We start from the raw sequence: 19901 nt of genomic DNA, 5'->3' as shown, positions 1-19901 counted from the left end.
CACCCTCCGCCACCTAATTCATTTTTATGGACTACTAGCAGGATGCCCGTGCTTTGCTACATGGTTTGTAATATGTTTGTAATCTGTTTTGATTGTATTTGGCTGTAGTGGTCTAGTTAACGTGAGGGTTGGTCGAGAAATACTTTTCCACAGCCTGTCTGTTAGCCTCGGGGTGACATTCAGCATACTTCCTCTCAGCCTGTCCGTGAATTTCGGGGTGACAGTCCGCATACTTCATCACAGCCTCTCTATGAATTTCAGGGTGACATTCAGCATTCAGTAGACCTGTCCATGCACTTTGAATGTTGGCATGAAATTTCTCTCTTTCATCTGGTGGGCTCCAAAAGACATCATTTGGAAGCAGCCGTTGTATTTTCAGGATGCAGAAAGGAAGTGTTCTGCTATTGGATGCTGATGAGTGAGAAGGCTGTGAAGAGGTTCAGGGTAGGGTTGAAGGGCAGGGAGCTGGACTGTACCGCCACTGCAGCACATTCCTGGGGACTCATCCCACCACTTCAGAGCATGACACCAAGCACAGGGTGATCGGAGGCCGAGAGCAATAAACTTGTCTCCACAGTAAGCAATCTGATGTCCATATGCAAAACCCGACACATGTTTAGTAGTCCAAGGGGATAGTGTGGTTTTTAATTTGTTTTGATAGTATTTGGCTGTAGCGGTGTTGCTAACGTGAGGGTGGGTGGAGGAGTACTTTTTTACAGCCTGTCTGTTAACTTCGGGGTGACATTCAGCATACTTCTTTGCAGCCTGTTTGTAAACTTTGGGGTGACATGCAGCACATTTCCTCACAGCCTGTCTGTGGACTAATGGGTTTGTTTTCAAATAGGTTCACATGCGTTGTGGAGGACGGTGGCAGAGTGCAGTTGGTGAAGCTGGTGGTGTTGAACTGTCACCCTTAGAATGTTCATGCAGCATGTCGATGGACTGAGCAGTTGGTTTGTCCTTAGAATGTTTGCGCAGATGGCCAGAGATGAGCGGTTAAAACAGGTAATAGGTAATAAATTGAGTGAAAGTGAATATTTTGAGAAATCCTTTCTTAGTGAGCACCTGGAGTACATAAGGAACAGATGTGCCAAATTTCATGTGTGTGGCTTCGGTGGTTTTTGAGTTCTGTTGATGAGTCAGTGAGTCAGTCAGTGGTATTTCGCGTTTATAGATATAGATTCCAGGAATCACCACCTTTTAGCCAGAGGCTATACCACTAAGCCATGGCCCTTCTCCTGACATTGCTATATATTGCAGATGGGGAGAAGACTGATTAAAGTTCACTATTTGGCCTGTAACACTAAACACCAGCTAACGTAAACTGTTTCTGCATTCCTTTTGATGTGGAAAGATCAATACAATTGTATGAAACTGATTTTGTCAGAACTACTCCTGTAACCAGTTAGCTTCCGGGCAAAATGTTGGCTTTGACCTTGATGGACTGAAACGCAGGGAGTATCCTTTCCCATTTCTGTCTCCCTTCTTGTTTTTCTATCTATCCAGTTGAGAAGAAAAGCCAGCTGAAACAAGGAGCAAGTCTTTAGCAGGCCCCCAGATAGGCAGTCTGTCTCTTTTGTTTCATTCTTCTGGCCTTTGGGGGAGAGGGGGGGCAATGTATTCCGAAGGGCTCCAGAACAGTAATGCTATGCTGGGCTCTGGTGTCTGCTAGAAGCAGGGTCACTGGGAATGCTTCTTCTGAGTTGTACAGCACAGATTTCATCTTTGTTTAACTGCACAGTGTTTTTGTTTAATGTGGCTTTAATCCTTGGTTGAATTATGGAAAGCAGGGGCAAAATATTTAAAATAAATAAAACAAATTGTCATGCACAGAAACACAGAACACAGAAACGTGTCTTAGGATGAACAAAAATAAGCATTGTATTGTCGAAGGCTTTCACAGCCAGATTCAACTGGTGGTTGTGAATTTTCCGGGCTGTGTGGCCATGGTCTGGTAGATCTTGTTCCTAACGTTTCTCCTGCATCTGTGGCTGGCATCTTCAGAGGTATATCACAGAGAGAAGTCTGTTACACACTGTGTCCAGTGAGAAGGGAATGTTTAGTGGGGTATATAAGCAGGATTATAGCCTGTCAGTGATCTTTTTCTGTAGCCTCACATGGCAACTGAAGATTCCTCCCCTACCAGAGTGTTACTACTATGTCTCAGATATACTGACAAAAGAAGCAAATTGTTTTTTAATTTTATCTTCACATGTGAGGCGGCAGTACATCATTGGTTAGTTCACATGTCCAAATTTAGCATTGGTAAACATTTTTAACAAAACTATTCACTAGCAAAATTAGACAATTAAGGAAGGAGCAGTGAATTGTGGACAACTGCTATTTGGATACATCAGACAACTTAACAGGGATGCCATAGCAAAATGAAACATCTAAGAAAATGGAGTACTAAAATAATGGAATACTAGCAGAAATGAAATATAAAGAAAGCTGAACTAGCTGCGTGGCCAGCAGTACAATTCTAAATAGAGTTACACCCTTCTAATCCCATCAACTTCAAGGGGTTCAGACAGGTGCAACTCTGCTTAGGACTACTTAACAAATGTATCACTGCCATTTATTAAACACAGCATGGTAGATACTGGTGTTTCCAGAACTTTCTTCATTATCATGAGAGTTAACGCAGAGAATTTCAATAAAATTTGAGAGCAATTTGTATAAAAATTAATAAATATTATACTGCCTTCTCTACTGCTGACATTATAAAGCACTGATAGAACACCAGCAGAATGTTAAGATATGATGGGAAAACCTGGGACTCCTCAGGAGCAGAAGTGCAGTAGTGGTTAAGAGCAGGTGTACTCTAATCTGGAGGAACCGGGTTCGATTCTGCACTCTGCCACTTGAGCTGTGGAGGCTCATCTGGGGAATTCAGATTAGCCTGTGCATTCCAACACACTCCAGCTGGGTGACCTTGGACTAGTCACAGTCCTTTGGAGCTCTCTCAGCCCCACCTACCTCACAGGGTGTTTGTTGTGGGACGGGGGAAAGTGAAAGGAGTTTGTAAGCCCCTTTGAGTCTCCTTACTGGAGAGAAATGGGGACATACATTCAACTCTTCTTCATCATCATCACCACCACCACCAGTTAAAAAGCATACCAAAATTCTATTTTTCTGGTTCAGATTTAAATTTTCATACTTACATTTCAACCTACTAACTAGCTTACCAAAACTAATGAATAGCTTCTATTTTTCTTATTTAGATTTGCCATTTTTCAATATTATGTTTCACCTTATACTTGCTGCATTCCATGATCCCTAGACGATGCTGTTTTCTTATTTCATATTTTGTACATAAAATGTCAATCCATTGGTTGAATCTTATGTGATTCAACATTATGTGATCAAAGGGGCAATATTTACCAATTTCCCAAGACTATAGAAGGAAGAGGAGGTGGGAAATCATGTTCTACAAGTAGAAAATTCAGGAAATTTCATTCAAGCCACCACATCAGAAGAAGCATGATCTAGTCTGTGAAAGCTTATACTGAAGTAAAATGTGTAACCTTTATTGGGGAACAAGTCTTCTGTTTATTTTTTACACAACACTTGGAAAACAAAGGTCTGTAATTCCATGTAAAATTAATAAGGCAATATGATGACAGCTAGAGGAGGAGGAGTTTGGATTTATACCCCACCTTTCTTTCCTGCAAGGAGTGTCCAAATAGTTTACAAAGGCAGATTCCACATGGGCCAAAAACAGCAGTGTGAAAATGGTTTAAAATGGTTTAAATTGGTGTAAAAGCGTTCACACCGTTTTCACACCACTGTTTTTGGCCCATGCGGAATCCACCAGTGGGACTGAGTTCCAAAGAACTGTGACTAGCCCAAGGTCACTTCATGCATAGAGGAGGGGAAACAAAACCAGTTCAGCAGATAAGAGTTCACCACTCATGTGGAGTAGGGAATCAAACCCGGTTCTCCAAATCAGAGGCCTTAATTCTTAACCACTACACCACAGTCTGAGGAACATCAAGCAGGGAAGGAAAATGAAGGGTAGAGCAGAAAGGGCCAGTCTGTCCTCAGCATGGAAAAGCTTTATGCAATAAGAAGGTTTAAATTGATATTTGATAGGGAATACAAGGTAGTGGACAAAGTTGGACTGCAAGAGGAGACAGCTGTTCTAGGCAAAGAGACAGAGAGAGAAGCTGCAGCATCAGGAGAAAAGGAACAAGGATGAAGACAAGAATTTAGCAGTTAGGCAGTGGAATGAGTAAAGGAAAACTGACAGGAGAGTGGCAGAAATTAGCAGCATGCTTTTCATATAAGCATTGAAGAAGTTACAGTGGATATAGAACAGTGGTTCTCAACCTGTGGGTTGGGACCCCTTTGGGGGTCGAACGACCCTTCACAGGGGTCACCCAAGACTCTCTGCATCAGTGTTCTCCATCTGCAAAATGGATAAATGTTAGGGTTGGGGGTACCACAGTATGAGGAACTGTATTAAAGGGTCGCGGAATTAGGAAGGTTGAGAACCACTGATATAGAAGAACTTTCCACTGTTTGTCTTCCACTTCTTCTCTCCACAATAACTCTGCATTGATACAATTATCACAGCTGCTAAGATGATTTTCTACCCCCTTTTCTGATTCCTTTCATCATGCTTGTGCTATTTCACTTTAACAGTTTTATTAAGCTGAAATAGATAAGTGTCAACAAATCACTATATATCATAACAATCCCAAAATAGTACACCAACTCCAGCAGTTTTTCTTTTTTCCTTGCTTACTGGTTCGCAGACTCTGCTATTCACTTGATGGAAGGGAGACTCAGAAAAAACATTTCTTCTACAAACCTGAGACGTTCCTCCCAGATTTGTAGAATCTTATATTGTAGCTGTGGCTGGCCCCATTGTGCACATTTGCCTCTTTGCATGGGGCCAATCCTCAGCTATTAGACACTGGAATACTTGCATATGTCCAGGGAGGCCCATGTTTTGCCCGTTAATTAGCATTCTGGTTTTAAGATGCACTGACCGGCAGAATATCTGGGCATCAGCACTTCACTCTAGACTGAACCACTGGACTAGAAAGACATGAAAGTCCACTAACACAGTGCAGTAGATTATACATGCCATCTACTTGTTCACTATAAAGTATGTTAAAGCAAGTCTGGGCATGATGCGCTAGGATTACACCGAATCAGTGCAAAAGATCAGGAAAATCTGAAACCCTTATAGTATGGAATGTTCTTGTATTTGGGGAAACTGTAAAAAGTAGTTGGCTTTGGACCATTTGTAAAATATAAAGAATGAGATGCTTCAGCGATGAACAAGAACACCTGTCCACTGCAGGATGCCCTTTAATACTAAGCAGGGAAAAATGAATACAAAATCAATAAAACTATTTTGTATGACCTTGGTTTGAAAGGACAAGTAACCAACATATCTACGTGACAAATATATCCACTAATTATACCAATGAAGGGATTAGTACTTTCCCCCCCGCTTCTCATTTTTTTCCCTTTAATGTATTATCCTGCCCAATGCTGTTTTGACGAAAAGTTGTAGGCTAAAAGCAAAAATCCCACATACACACATGATATTTATGGTATCCATTTTCATAGTAGTGATCAAGTGCAAAATAATTAGACACACTTCTAAAAAGCCTCCAGGCATTCATAATGTTCACTCACGCAGCAAGGACTGGAAAAGGTACAGAGATGCAAGATTTGATTATGCTATTAACAATACTGCCAATGCTGTAATCACAGAAGCCAGGTTTGTGGGTTGCTTCACCACAAGCACAACCCAAATTAAATAGCAGTGTTGTGCTGTAAGAGATTTACTCTTTCCTTGTTTTCACTTTCTCTCTTGCCTCTCCTCCAATTTCAGAGCCATATACATTGTCCTCCCTTCTTCATTCTGACCTCGAACCAGCTTTGTGAGTTGGGTTACACTGACGCAAAGTCGCCCAGCACACCACACAAGGATTCTTGTACTAGTCTAAAACCCTAACCACACATTGCCTCCAAGAAAAAAAAATGATAAAAAGGAACAATATACCCAGGAAAACTTTAATATAAGAACTAGTCATAAGCCATGGATAGAACCATGCCTCTTGATAAGATTAATCTCACAAAGAAGATGGTGACATTGCTGTGTGAGACAGAGTTAACAAAAAGGCACAGCTGTAGGCCAATCTTACAAAAGAATGGAAAAACTGGCCATTCCCAGCAGGGTGTGAAAACAAGCTTCAGGGACTCCACGAAGCTCTTCTTGAGACAGTCAGTCATAAACTGAGTGGATTTTACAAAGCTTTTCTGTACCCAAGTGCATTCGGAAATACCCAGTAGTGGTTCTAAATGTCAAAGAACATTGTTCTAAATTGCAACTAGGAAAAAAACCAACAATTTCTCTCTCAATAACACTCTTTAAAGCCCAGCAACATAATAAAAGGATGTAACATTTAGTTGTATTTCAGAGTATCTGCTCATAATCAGGGAATGTTCTCTGTTACTCATTACAGCAAACTTTAAGAACAACTGACACAGCCTGCGGGAAGAGACTAATTCCATATTGGCCTGGTTTTCATAGTACACCACAGACTTACTCACTGGGTTTATGAACACGGAAATAGGTTTGTCAGATGCCCTGGTCAGCAGAATGCCTTCTGTGCATGTGTATGTGCAAAAAGTCATGTGCAAAAACTGGCACCATTGCCTATGTCTATTCCTTAGATATGAACACTGGGAAAATCTAATCACTTGTCAAATCACTATAAACCAATTCAAACCTGGCTGACAATCAAAATCATCTAGTTTGGAGCAAACACAAAGAAAAGTTGTGTGAACTGGCTTTAGTTGAATATAGAGCACAATCCTCAGCAGATCTACTCCAGATCCTACTCAGGTCTAAACATACCGACTTTATCCATCTTTATTTGTGTTGTATATGTATGTTGTGAACCACCCTGAGCCCTCCGGGGAAGGGCGGTATACAAGCCTAATAATTAATTAATTAATTAATTAATTAATTATGCCACTTTCCTTAGGGCAAGCCTCTTGGAAAAACATGGGATGGGGCTTATTTTGGTGTAGAACTGCTTAGAATTGCTCTCCAAAATTATTCTTCCTCCAGGTGTAATTATTTGCATGAAGAAAGTCCAGGTAAAGAATATTAGGAAGAAGGTGCTAGAAACATCATTGCCTGAGACTCTGCTATGTACTTTCCAATTAGGGTAAACAATACTGAACGAGTTGGATCAATGGCCACAGAAGACCATGTATAATGGCTTAACCAAATCTGTCAATGAGAATAAATAAGAGTAAAACAATTTATCACATTGTAGGGAAATAAATAACTACGATGGGATCTAGACTTGACAGAAGGCCAAGCTTAGCTTCACTGCTGAAACGTAATTGCTCTAATTGGACCAGTGCTATCCAAAATGACAAAATTAGTGAGAATTCAGCCATCACATTGCCGCTCAGCATATAAGAACAGTGACCTGAGAGAAGCAAAATGGAGACGAAGAATGAGTCAGTGCCTGCAGCATCTTTCTCCCCCCCCCTCATTGTTTGAATTTCTTGTGCAACACGAGTTCACGTAGAACCGATCTTTTGAAAACGACATTTCCCAGCCTCAACTTACATGAGCACCTTTAAAATGTCTTTTTAAAAATGGAAGCATTGTTTCACTTGGCTGCCTTTGAAAGACAAAGGAATCCTAAAAGCAAAAAAATGAAAATGAAATCCAGGTACAGTTTCAGTTCCACATCTTTATATTTTCTTTCTCAGTTCATTGACACAAGCACCAGCAATCAAACATATTTTACAGGCTCCTCTAATAGGAAGTGGTACACAGTCTTTTTTCTTTCCTTTTTTTTTTAAAAAGCAAACAAGACACAAAGATAGATTCTTGATTCTTCCAGAGTACCTGCTAAAGCTATTATGTTCAAGAGTTTACTAGTGTTTCTGGAACAAATACTCACATTGCTATTTTAAACTTCCCAGCAAGATACCACTGAGCTATTTCTAAATTTGCAATTTCATAAAAAGCTATAAAAGTTTACTAGTTTGGGAAGTTTTCCTGTGGCTTGCAGTCAGTCTTATGTTTCACATGGGATTTCACCAGACCCTTAGCACAGTAAAAAAATACAGTGAGGCTAAAAAAAGCCATGAACAGCATCCCATCAGGCGTTCCAGCTGCATCATAGAAACTTTTACATCAGCTGCTATCTACTCAAAGTTCTGTGCCCTGCATAGTCAAGGTAGGATTTCCAAGGGGTGCAAATCTAACCTATAAAACTTTTGAACCATCAAACCATCAGCAAACCGACAGGAGTGTAATAAACCAGGGCATTCATGCATTTCCCGTTTCGCAATAAGAATGGAGGCAAAATGTTAAGCAAATGGAAACACATGATACATAGCTGATAGACTTCATTCAGATGTGTGTAGCCCTACTTTATATTTATCCACTTTCTTTAGACTGTGCTCCCCGCCTGTAATACAAACATAGGTCCACTGCGTGTGTTATGTTGCCTAGAATGGAAGAGAACAGCGAGGTGTTTTACCTAATAGAGCCTCTGGAGAATGCTTATCTTGTGCTGCTCTTTTGGCCTCCCTTGACTGCTTTTAAAAATGATGGTGTATTATATTCTGATTTTCGCATACTGATGGCTACTACTACTACTACCCGTTTCCTCAACTTCTGAAAATCAGTTGACTGGACTCTTTGTCACATCAGGTTAATTTACTATGCCAGTGGTGGTGAACCTATGGCACGGGTGTCAGAGGTAGCACTCAGAGCCCTCTCTGTGGGCACGCGCAAACAGAGTCCCCCCCCTCCCCCCAACATCTAAGCTGGACTCGATTATTAGCATTAAACCTAAGACCTAGCTTTGGGGAAGCAGTGTAGGTAACCCTACTGATTTTCATGGGAAGAACTAAAGCGCAATCCTTTACCTGGGAGTAAGCTCAGTTGCTGGCAATGGGGCTTGCTTCTGAGTAAACCCTCCTAGGGTCGTGATTCACCCGTTGGAAGAGTTACACGGTTGCTTCAAAGCAAAGCCACCGACTACCACCAAGCTTACACCTGAGTAACGCGCACCTCGGAGTCAACTATTTTTTCTAAACTTAAACCTCAGTATTCAGGTTGAATTGCCGTGTTGGCACTCTGCGATAAATAAGTGGGTTTTGGGTTGCAGCTGGGCACTCGGCCTCGAAAAGGTTCGCCATCACTGTACTATGTCATCAGCAATGTTGAAGCAAGCTGTAGTAGCAGATTCAACTTGTGGAAACCAAGTTGTTAGTCATAAGATGGCTGAATAAAAAACAGTTAACATGTGCCCAGGACCCTTAGGAACTGGCCTTGCTATCATAGGATCCCTCTGGAATGCAAACCAGCAGCACAGACACATAGCATCTTAGCTTATCATAGCATCTTAACTTACCATTTCCAGAAAGAAAAGTATTATCCAGATCACCAATAAGGGCCAAATTAGAGGTGGAAAACTCCATGTCGGCCACAGAGATGCTGCAGCAATTTTAAAGTCTAAAATGGACAATTCAAAAGTCCTGTGAGGGACTGACTAATCCGAATTGGTCCTGCAGCACAGCGGAGTAAGGCACTCTTGCCTCTCCCTTCCCCCATGCTGCTGTAAATGTCAACCCCCTCCCTGTGGCCATTTTAGCACTGGAAAAGGCATGAGGGAATAAGAGCACCTTGTCTCACTGTGTTGCAGGACCAATCAGGATCAGGCCCTCATGGCACTCTTAATCGCCCATTTTAAGTTTCAAAATAGCTATAGTGTCCCCATGATGGACATAAGGACACCACCACATCTTGTGAGGTTCTAAGTGAGCAATTAATGCAGGAAAAAAACCACATTTTAGAAAGATTTTTATGACATACAGTTGCACTAATATAGGCTACTAACATTATCATTCTTCCGAGTTCCAAATTTGAAGCATTAAAATGCAAAAGAGGAACACATGTAACAACAGCAAAAATCAATAGCATTTTTAAATAAACTATAACATGTATAGCTCCATAGAACACCCACAAAAAGAGCAATGAAACCAGACAGCTAAAACCTAAAAATCCACCAGAAGACACTTCCCCATAAAATCCAATAAGCAACAAGAATACAAAAGAAGAAATGAAATAAACTATAAAAAGAGGTTGGCGTTAAAATCATCATTTCCTGTTCTTCAGCAACCTTCAAAGACCTTCCAAAAAAGAACTGTCTTCATCAGCTTTGAAGAGCATAAGAAGACCATGCAGGATCAGACCAAAGATTTTTCTCATCTAGTCTTGCATTCTGTTCAAAAAATGGCCAACTAGTTGCATCTAGGAAGTGCTGGACAGCCAACCATGACTAAGCAGTCTGTCTGAGCCTCATGAAGCAAAGACCTATAATTCACTTACTGCTGCATCATGACAGGGTGCCTCACTCTGAGGTTTCCCCTATGGTTACCCGTTCTAAAGGAGCCTCCTGTGGCAACGCTTTCTCCATTTCGGCTGCTGGTTGCTTTCACCTGCATCTAAGTTCAAGATTCCTCTGGGGGAAGTTGCTTGCTGCCTTCTTGGGGGCAGGGACGTAGCAAAAATTCAAGAGATTTCACTGGTCTGTTGAATTTTTAATTGATTAGCTACCTGAAAAAAACAAAGAGAAGCATGGCCAGAAGAGCAGCTGGATGGGCAGGAGAAGGAAGATAAGAATGATAAAACCCAGAAAAAGAGTAACATGCTGTTTAGCTTGGTAGGGAAAGTGAAGTGACAGGAAATGTTGTGTTTTGCCCACATTTGAAAGCTATGCAGCTTCTCCGATTTGCCACATGGTGGCTTTAGAAGGGGTGAAAAATGTTGTGTAATGGCAAAGGGAAAGTGTGCTTGCTGTGAGGCAGAACGAGAGTGCATGAATGGCCAAGGAATTCCAAAACTTGGAGGTCTCTGAAAAAGCCCTCCCCTGTATGTTGACCAACCTCACCTTGCTTAACATAGGCACACAAAAAAGGAAGTACCAGTAGATCTTAACTTAAGGGCAAATCTATCCAGTCACAAACAGAAAGCCAAATGCCTACCAAGAAGTCATCCTTCAATGGTTAAAAAAAGATATACTTTTCGTGAGGAAATGATGTTTACCAAAAGGATGAAGATAAAAGTTGAAAGGCAAATGAAAGGAATTCCAGAAGAGCACATTCTTTTTCATAACTCCTGAACTCTACTTTCTAATTATATTCCCCTAACGTATTCCTGACTTAGATGGAAATCTGTCTACAGAAGTGATTTGATCTGTGTAAAATAATTACAAAATTACTGTTCTTCATTCTTCAACTTTTACTCCCTGCTATTTAGAAAGATAAATTTAAACTGCAGTAAGAATATAATTCAAGCAGATTTTCCCCTCTCTAGTGTGCTGTTGCAACTGCAGTCAAGACTTTAGTGGTCTCTTGGGAAAACAAATGCCAAAAACATTATGGAGTTGGATTTTTTGTTTAAGATTCAGCAAGATCATAAAGCAGCGAGAGAATCTGCCTTAACAATACCAGGTCCATGACATCTGGATTGATTTATAATTTAAGTCTTTATGTTCAAAGGTTCAATTGCTATTTATCTGGTGAATTCTGGCAGAAAGCATTAAACACCTGCTTTTTACCATTCCTTCCCCAAAATGTGATTTACCTGCCTGATTCTGTTAGGTCTCTTGATCCAGTGTACACCTGAACAGTTATACATGTTTAAAATAATGACAGTCCAAAAAGATTCATCCAACCTGAGAATTGATGGCCTTTTCTACATTTAACAAGACGTTTGAAAGTGTTCCAAATTCATTTAAAAACTGTCTGACCCAATGCACAAAAACAGAATCCTGAACACAATCCATTATCTTCATACAGGAACAGATCCTGACAGGAAGCTACTGAAGCCTTCCCAATTACTGCCTTGTTCTAACTTTTATCCAGTCACGTGATACACCCAGGTGCACTGTAATGCACTAGAAATGCTATCCAATGTCTCACCTTGTCTATTTTGACTTGAAAATCCCCATTTCAATTTTCCCTCTCTCTTGTGCAACTCTATTCCAGGAGTCTATTCTGTGCAATATTCCATTTCTTTGTGCCAAATTTCACCAAGATGCAATTTTGAACGTTATTTTGTACCAATTACTAGGTCTCCTGTTTACCTATCCAGGCAGAGTATGACCAGCCTTCACTTCAATTTCCTGTTCCTGAGAAACTGAGGAGCGGAGGAATGTGTGCCGTATAATGACACTCTAGGAATTCATTGGGTTTAGACTGGAGTAACTCTGTTCTGGATTGCATCTTAGTCTCTATAGTGAAGACAGCAGAGACTATGGGAGGCCACCTGCAGAAACACCCAGAAGTGATCAAATAAAAACCTACAGGAAGAATTTCAACATGGTTGTGAATTCAGCCAGTTTCAAATGAATTCGATCAATACAGCTCAGATGTACTTTAATACTAGTTTTTTTAGCCAAGATTTTGTTTAGAGTAAAATGACTGTACACAGTACTCTGATTCTTTTCAAATCATGGCTGAGAGCCAGTTGCCTCTCTGGATGAAGAGAGGAGGCTGTCCATGAGGCAGACAGTTTCCTCCACGACCGCGTGCAAAGGATTGACATGTGCATCTCACATTAAGACTAATGGGAGTTACACGTGCCAAATCCCTATATAACCCCAGGAGAAAATAATGCCAGGAAAGCTGCAAGGGAAAGGAATGTATTTTCTATTCAAATAGTTACATTCAGGTAAAAGAAATTTCATTCTTCAACTTTATCATCTTCAAAGATTCTTTTTGGTATGTATATTTTGGGTCATACTGGTCTTACGCTTCATGCTGAAATCCTCTTATCAGAAACGTCTGCCACCACATATTCAGACTTAGAAGCAAACTAGAGTGGAACGCCCACATTTTCAGAAAAGTATGAAAACTGAAAAAAAAAGGTGAGGGAGGTTTAAATCCCCCTCCTCCCCAAGTTAAAGAAAAAGTAAACTGGCAGGGCTGGGGAAAACAATGGCTAGAGCTTCCTAGCCCAAACACCACCAGCACAATTTGTCCAATGGCTCTTCTACACCAGAGCTGCAGGAACCAACAATGAAGACAAATCTGAGCTTATGACTGACGTACTCCAGTTGCTGGTACAGGTTTTTCTGCTGCAGAGAGAGCTCTACTTTTCTCTTCAGCTGCCATATGTCCCCAGCTACAATTTCGCTGTAGATTTTCATCCATCTCCACATTTCAAGCAGTTTTAATAGGGGTAATCTTTTTTACCTGTATCCATTGCCTCCATCCTTGTTTTATTTTAAAGTACGCCTCTTTTGTTGCTTACTGGAAGCACTGGTTTAGGAGTAGGCTTTTGGGATTTCTACCAAGGCCTACTAACTACCCTCTGCAAATCAGTTGGGAGAGCCACAAGAGCTAGCCAGTTCTAGCCATCTGCACAACTGGATTATCCAAGAAACAAAAAAAATCCCAGTTACTATTGAGCTTGATTTAGTTTGGAAGTTTGAACATATGTTCAAAGGGGGATCCATAGCACGCTTTCAATTCAAGCTAAGAACATCTGTCGTCCCGTCTTTCACAAGCAGCTGAATAGAACAGTCCTACTTCTACATCATTTGCAACATCCATTGTAGTGAACTGGCTTAGATGGATGTAGCTTTCTTCAAGATGACACTGTTAAGTCACAAAAGATATATGAGACCCTTGCAGCACTAATATTCCTACCTCAAGGACTCCGGCTACAGCCAACACTTGTCTCTCTTGGCTAGCACTGATGTCTGTTGATGTTCCTCTTTACTGAGGCTGCAGAAACTCAAAAATTCTGGGAGCCAGCCCTGAATGTTTTAGAGCTAAACCCTGTCTATTATGGAACTGATGTTTCAAATTCCAAGGCACCGGCATTGCAAGTTTAGTTGTGGGGCTTATTATGCACCCAGAATTATTCCAGCCCTGTACTATCATTATTGGATTGATACTGCTTCATTCTAATGAGAGCAATAGGAAGAAGTAACGAGACCATAACTAGCATGAGTTATGTTGAAATTCTAGGCACACTTGACTCTGGCAGAGCTGCAAAATTATCAGTGCGATTTGACAGGACAATCGTAAGAATTCAGCTTTTAGATTGTAACCAGCTAGTACTGCAGCTGAACAACTTCCATTTCAATGGGATTTATGCCAAAAGGATTCAAGGAAGTAAATGACACTTGCATATCATTTGGTTGGTTGTGCCTGCTATACGTAGCCAACTAGCTTGTTTTCAAATTACTTTTAAATATGATACCTTGTGGGCAACATTTCACCAGAAAGCACTTCTGCCTTATAAGCATAATAAATCAAACCACACCCCCATCATGCGCTACTAAACCAAAACTCGGCATAATAATTATTTACATATGCACATGTACTATTTGTTATAGAGCTCACTGTCATGGAAACCAGGTTCCAGAAATTCAAGCAGGACCATCCTCACTGCAACTGGTTGAAACATACTTATCAAAGCAGCGTACATGATAAGCAGTTTTGTGCCACAAGCAGAGGGCACATTAGACTAGGGTATCTTCATAGAAAACAATGATGCCATAGAAAAATGCTTTCGTGTGATACAGTCTCCATGTTGATGCTCAGCGCAGGTTATCAGCTATAGGATTATTGCAAAGGGGTACAAGTGTTTGTTAAAGCCAAATGAAGCAAAAGTCATGTGGCACCTTTAAGAGGAAGAGGAGGAGGAGGAGGAAGAAGAAGAAGAGGAAGAGGAGGAGAAGGAGGAGTTTGGATTTATATCCCCCCGTTCTCTCCTATAGGAGATTCAAAGGGGCTTACAATCTCCTTGCCCTTCCCCCCTCACAACAAACACCCTGTGAGGTGGGTGGGGCTGAGAGAGCTCCGAAAAGCTGTGAGTAGCCCAAGGTAACCCAGCTGGCATGTGTGGGAGTGCACAGGCTAATCTGAATTCCCCAGATAAGCCTCCACAGCTCAGGTGGCAGAGTGGGGAATCAAACTCGGTTCCTCCAGTTTAGAATGCACCTGCTCTTAACCATTACGCCACTGCTGCACCTGACATTCATTTCAATACCAGATTTTCATAAGTCACAGATCACTTCCTCATGTATTTAAGGAAGTGACCCGTGTTTACTGAAAGCTCATATTGAAATAAATATTCATAGTCTTTAAGGTGAAATTCGACCCTTGTTTCATCTTAATAAAATAACCAGAGGTGGTTCAAGCAAGCCAGCCTTGCCACACAATAAAGTGGAAAGTAGTGTCACCACTTTCATTCCTGCAAATCAGGCAGAAGTGCAACATGTTCAGCTTTGTATCACTGCATCACCTCCCCATGTCCATAAGAATATCATTCTACTATTTTGTAAAATTTCAAAAAGCTATCCCACCACCTCCCATCCATTAGGTTTCGCAATACAGACTGTGAAGGGTTTCTGGATCCTGAGAGCTAATTTTGTCTTTAGAATTGAGACTTCCCAGCTCCTGACCACCAAACCTAAGACTTCTGGGCAACAGCAGCAGCCTAAATTGTTAAGCAAACAAGCCACAAGCTTCAGCTCAAGCCACAAAACCAAAGCGTCACTCCAGTCTCAGGGGTGGACAGTCTTTACCTCTGTACATCTTTTTGTGGAGGATACTTTTTTCCTCAGGAATTTTCTTTCTACATCTTCAAAACATACATCAGCCAGTTACAAACATGCATGTTTAAATAACTCGCCTGAACGGCCGATGCATTTGCAGCGCAGCCAGGTTCAGCTGGATGAGTTTGCAAGGTCTGACCTCAGATCCAAGAAATGACAGTATGAATCTTGCAGAGACCTCAACCTGGGCTGCCAAGCACAACCCACTACTTCATGACAGGACAACTTCAGAGTAAATAACAGGTTGTGGGTGCCAGTAAACAAGCCTATTCTGTAGTAAATAATGGGTTCTGAATTGCAACCACTGTGCCTCCAGACACTAAAAGACTGTAACACTGTATGAACTGCTAGAGTTTACTGCAATTATCCACAGAAATACTTCTCTTGAATGAAATATATACTTTTCTACTGTTCAGGGGCATACAGGGTTCCAAGTCTAGCCATCAAGCCTAAAGTCTCATTAATATACACAGTGGGGTGTTTCAAATGCTTTGTTCCTACCAGGAGGAATTCCATGTAGAATGTTAACCAACTAGTGACATTACATTGCCTGTATCGAACTTTCAAAGTTGCTGCAATTTTTTAGACCGCTATACATTTTACCTAAGTCTATAGGATGGACAGCATAACCTAAATATTCACTGAGTAGCAAAAAAAAAATCCAGAAAGCTTTAACATGAAATAATACAGTAGTTTGCCCAAGTCTAAGGATAAGCATGCTTACCTAAGAAGATGCATTTATTTCTCTTCCTCTTACCCCACAGAATATCAGTTCTGCTGATAACTTCCCATATACTAAGCGCATCATATTTAGACAAATAAAGTCTGTTGACAGTCATTTTTCAAAGGGAAAGCTTCAAACCTGTGCACATATATTGGAGAGTAAATTTGACTTCCTGTCAAGTCAACATGAACAGAACTGAGCCATCAGGGTGTGAAAATCAGAGTGCTTTCCCACATCAGTTTAATGGGTGTGTTTTAAAATAATCGCTGCATTTTAAATGCACAACACAGATCCAGAAAAACATTGGCTGCACACCGTTTCATTGAAAGGGCAGTGACTGTCACAATCAACAATAATGCCTTATAGGTTGGATCGAAAGTACATGACAGATCATACCATTAAAAGTTTATATGTACAAAGGTTGCCCCAGTTCTGAAGATGTATCAGCAATATCAGTTCTGATGATGTATCAGAGCAGTATCAGCAGGTGGGTGACCCATCCCTGCAGCATACTATGGAAACAAAACAAGCGCATCCAAGTTTTTGATAACCAATGACTTCTGTACAAGGATAACCATCACTTTACAATGTGTTCTTTCCCTCCCCTCCGGTGTCCAGCAACCTTTTTCTTTCCATCTGCGAATATACAGCTCAAACAAGAGGTCTTTTTTTAGCTACTGCAACTTTCCTTTCCTCCTCAGGATACGAATTAATGAAAAACAGCGACTGGAGGAAGAGGGAGGAGTGGGAAAGGGGAGGAAGAATCGGCCGCGTTTTTAACTCAGCTGCCTTGACCCTTTCCACGGCTCCCATTAAGCAGTCCTCGGCCATGTGCAAGAGAAGTTAAACTTCACGCAGACGGGAGGGGGAAAAAATAAGATTCATGTGCAGACTTTCCCAGCTCCCACCGATCTAACTGCTCATCATAACTGCTGGTGGCCTCTTACTCAGAAGTTAAGCTCTACTGAAGTCCGGAGGAGACATCGCCACATTCCCCCAAAGCTGGTTCTAGCGAGGGCTGGGAGGGAAGGGTCCGGATAACAAACTCACTAGGAAGAAAAATCCCACTGATATGAATGACGCTTGTTTCGAAGCATAAATTCGGGGCCAGGATTAAACATCGCGCGGGCGCACAGCACCCCACCGCCTCCGGCCCCTTCCACACATGCAGAATAATACACTTTCAATCCACTTTCAATGCACTTTGCAGCTGTATGGAATGGCAAAATGGACTTGCAAACAATTGTGAAAGTGGATTGAAAGTGCAATATTTAGGAAACACGCTTTTTGGATCTCTGCACGAAGCGAAGCAGAAGACCGCACCGACGGCGGATAAGAAAGCGACCCCCAGCCCCGCCTTGCATGTTGTCTCTCCTGGCCTGAGCGCCCCACGCTTTCTTTCCTCTCCTTCCACTAACCCGCGCCCGGCGCAACATTTCCGCCGCCGCTGCCCCTGGCTGCGCACGAGCGCGGCTGCAGCCCGCGGAAGCGGCCGGCGTCGGCTCCCCCCGCGCAGCACCCCGAAGCGGCTTTTGCTCCTGGAGAGAAACTTGCAACGCCGCCAAAGGAAACACGCTCAGCGCTGCAGGGAGGGAGAAGCGACCAGTACTCCGCCTGCAACCGGGGAAAGAAATCAGGGTGAGGGAATCAGCCAGCCCCTGATTTCCCGGGGTGTGTGTGTGTGTGTGTGTGTGTGTGTGTTACCTCGCAGTGCAGAAAGGCGCGTCTTAATACTCCATGCTCCGGCGAGCCCAGGAGGAAGCAGCAGCAATAGCGGCGGCGGCGGCGGCGAGACCAGCCCAGCATCCACCGCCAGATCCTCACACGAGCCTTGGGCTCCGGAGAGCCGGCCTCCCGGCTGACGTCAAAGTCACTGTCACATGGCTCGATGCAAACCAAAAGAGCAGGGGTGGTTGTCGTAGCAACCGCGCCGAGGCTCCCAGAGAGCGTCGCACTGGGTCATTTGTCAGACTCGGACGCACGTTGGGGACCAGTCTCGGCATCCTTCCAGAGCCGGGATCCCGCCTGGGACAGGGGAGGGAGGGTGAACATGCTCTGAAACCCGCCTGCCTGATCTCTGCCTGTGCAAATCTATGCAGCCCCCCCCACCCTTTCCCCCAAATGCAGCAACAATTCAGACCATCCAGTCAAGCACCCAACAGTGGCCAGAATTAAGCCCACAAGTCCCCCACCCGTCTCTCATCAATCGGCAGCCAGAGGCGGTTCTGTTTAGTTATCAATACCAATAACCATTTAGAGACCTTCTGCTCTGTGCTCCATGAACCTGGCTAATCCCCCTTTTGCAGCTATATTCACCAACGGGCGCTGCTGCGTAAGCCAACATATTCCACAGTGGTAAACTGACAGCAAATGAGATTGCCAACTTTCAGTTGGCACCTGGAGAAGTCCTACTATTACAGTTGATCTCCAGGGGACAAGATCAGTGTCCCTGGAGAAAATGACTGCTTTAGAGCATCAACTCTGTGGCATTTCCTGATGAGGTTCCTGCTGTCACCAAACCCCGCCATCCCCAGGTTCCATCCCTTTACCATATTTTTTTTCTAAATTAAACGTTCTTAAACTCTTTAGCTTTTCCTCAAATGTACAATACTGCAATTTTTTTGGTTACACATTTTTCTACTTTTTCTAATTTCACTTTCCCCATCTCCTTTGGGAGAACCAAAGTGCATGCTATATGCCAAATTACGATACTGACCATTTGATTTTCGGCAACTTTCCTTGTGATCCCTACGTGTGAGTTCTGCTTTTTTCACTGCCTCCACAGACTGGACTGCTATTTTAGTTGAGTTATCTATCATGAACCAAAATCTCTTTCCTGTTTAGCAGAACAATGGCTTAAAGACATGGGGAAAGACAGGAAATAAATATTTTAATAAATAAATTAAAACTGAGGAGAACATTGGGATACATGGCAGGTTTGCTACAAGAATACTTAGGTTATGGGGAAATCCTTATTCTTAAGAGTTTTTTAAAAGGCTTTCCCTAATTTTTAAAAAGGCTTTTAACATTTTAGAAGCATGATTAGGATTTACTTTTTTTTAGGCAAGGTCTCTGTCCCCAAACAACCAATGAAGTTGTAACAAGGACTTTAGATATATCTTGCATTACAGTTGTTAATCAGTTTAATAAATGTAAAGTCATTGAATTATCATTAATTGCTGATATTGCGGATGGTCTCTGATATATATTGAATCCAGACTAATTGGGCAATGTCCACCAATTCATCCTGGAAATCTTCTCAAATTCCAACAAGTGAATGGCTGCATAGACTAGTAGAATATGCAGCCATAGATAAATAACAGCAGAAATTCCAGTTCACCCCTTCACCTTGAAAGATTCCTGCATTCTATATCTCACTAGCGGGGCCTGGCCACGTGTTGCTGTGGCAATTGTCCTTCTCATCACAGTCCACAACCCACACAGATGTCCATGCAGGTCCAATGATCCGCTGCATAGCCTTTTGGGGTGGTCAAATGGAATCCCTCTTTCCCTTTTCAATTCACATTGTTATATGGTAG

General features: G+C 42.1%; 1 protein-coding gene across 5 annotated transcripts in view; it reads right to left on the bottom strand.

Annotated features, from left to right (window-relative positions):
* The window catches only part of NCALD (neurocalcin delta), a 60249-nt gene extending 42020 nt beyond the window's left edge, over window positions 1–18229 (bottom strand). For 3 of the 5 annotated variants that reach the window (XM_048508248.1, XM_048508250.1, XM_048508251.1), the window contains exon 1: window positions 18067–18228. The gene's annotated coding sequence lies outside the window, so the exon portion shown is untranslated. Of the gene's footprint in view, window positions 1–18066 lie in introns of all 5 variants that reach the window. The other 2 variants (XM_048508252.1, XM_048508246.1) reach the window with 2 other exon arrangements.
* Between the last annotated feature and the right edge of the window lie 1672 nt (window positions 18230–19901).

The sequence above is a fragment of the Sphaerodactylus townsendi genome, linkage group LG09 (assembly GCF_021028975.2).
Source record: "Sphaerodactylus townsendi isolate TG3544 linkage group LG09, MPM_Stown_v2.3, whole genome shotgun sequence".
NCBI classification, from domain to species: domain Eukaryota; kingdom Metazoa; phylum Chordata; class Lepidosauria; order Squamata; family Sphaerodactylidae; genus Sphaerodactylus; species Sphaerodactylus townsendi.
Note: the sequence above shows the minus strand (reverse complement) of the source record. Positions and strands in the feature narration are given on the sequence as shown.